Consider the following 2113-nt stretch of genomic DNA (forward strand, 5'->3'; position numbering starts at 1 on the left):
AAATACACAGACTTCATTTCGATTCCTGAGAGGTTGGTCATTTATTCCTTCCATGTAAATTCCTTGGCACTAGGCACTTGATACAGTCAAAATCAAGCTTAGTTTCATCCAATGTGTATTTCGTCGATGTTCTGTTCGATGTAATACATTTAACATGCAAATTTGGTTTTATATCTTCAGATTTGGTAAAATGCTTGTGTGATGAACTACAATCAATTATATACACACACACATATATATATATATATATATATATATATATATATATATATGTATAATATATATATACACACACACACACACATTATATATATATATATATATATATATATATATATACAAATATTTTTAATCTATATATATATATACATAGATATCTACATATGTATATATATATATATATATATATATATATATATATATATATATATACATATATATATATATATATATATATACATATATACATATATATATATATATATATATATATATATATATATGTGAACATATACATACATATCCCAAAGTCTTCTTTCCCACTTATGAGGGGGGAAGCCAAAAAAGAAAGGCATAAAACCACTCCCACCCATTCCATCCCTATCACACTCCACTCCCCTCCACCCTCTTCCCTCCCTCTTATCTTGGAACCTCCTGGATGACGGGTCATCCCTGCATCTTGTCCACGGCCCTGGGTCAGATCAGTGTCGCAAGACACAGCACATCCACAGCAAGGCCGATTCATTAAATCGGCGACCCCCCCCCTCTCCGTCCCCTCATGCAGAAAAGGAGAAGACAGGATGAAATCCTTTCAGGCTGCGTCAAATTTTTCTCACACACTCCCTCACCCCCATCCCCATCCATTACACCTCATGGATTACAACACCATCCATATACAACCATTCGGTTGTGTGATAACTATTCAGCAAAAGAGAATTTAATAGCAGAAGATTATCATTCATTTGAGCTCAAAGAAATGAATTTCGACGACGCGTCTGTTCATTTGAACTCATTGGGTAGTTTTAAGTATGAAGCAAGCCATTTAGCTTTAGAGGGATATGAGATTGCAAGAACGTACACAATTTTATTGAAACTCCCAGAGCAAGGATTCTCAACCTTTTTTCACAAGCTTCCCCAAAATTATGGGTAACTGTTCTTTAGCCTCCTGGAGGCCACATTAACACCAATTTTAATCGCTTTACATCCACTAGTTTTTGAGTCCTAGACCCCTTAGGACCTTCTTTAGACCACTAGTGGTTCATGGTCCACAGGTTGAGAACCACTGGCAGGCCCTAGAGCAATGAGGAGGAAAGATTGTTCAAAATGTACCAGAAATAGAAATATGAATGATCGGTTGTGAATGGCTTGACAGGTACTGGGCAGGGATCGGTATTTGTCGAAACCTTCCAGTGAGTACTATGGAGATAGTGTGGTGACAGGTATGGTATGTAGTTGAAATAAATGTTGACGAGTTAAACACCATATGAGGATTTAAACACTTTCATCAGGATAGAAACCACAAGAAAGGTGGCGGTGTTCCATTGTACGTTAAAAACAATGTTCATGCTTGTGTTTTAGAGAAAGTGAAACAGGATGCATATGATAGTTTGTGGGTTGAGTTAACCCAAACAAATGGACAAAAAATGAATATAGGTGTAATATATAGGCCAAAGACATTATCATTAGCAGACGACTAACTGTTATTTCAAGAACTGTCTAGTTTCTGCAACCGGGATTTATTGATAATGGGTGATTTCAATTTTACTGACATTGATTGGATGACCCTTGAACATGGCCATATAGGTAGTCGCTTGATTTATTTTCTTGGTGACAATTACTTAATTCAGCATGTAAAAGAGCCCACAAGATATGGAAACTTACTCGATCTTTTGATCACTAGCCGCGAAAGCATGGTAACTGATGTAGAAGTCGGTGAATCTGTTGCAAACAGCGATCACAACTTAGTTAGATTCAAACTCCTAAACAATTTTAGAATAGATACTTGTGTTTCTAAAATACCCGATTTCAGTAAAGCTCAGTTCATAGGACTACGTCAGGAGCTTCAGCTTACAGATTGGGAGGCAAAATTAAACGAAAGACCTGTAGATCAGAT

This window comes from Oratosquilla oratoria, chromosome 34 (assembly GCF_046742065.1).
Source record: "Oratosquilla oratoria isolate Oo_2021 chromosome 34, ASM4674206v1, whole genome shotgun sequence".
Lineage (NCBI taxonomy): Eukaryota > Metazoa > Arthropoda > Malacostraca > Stomatopoda > Squillidae > Oratosquilla > Oratosquilla oratoria.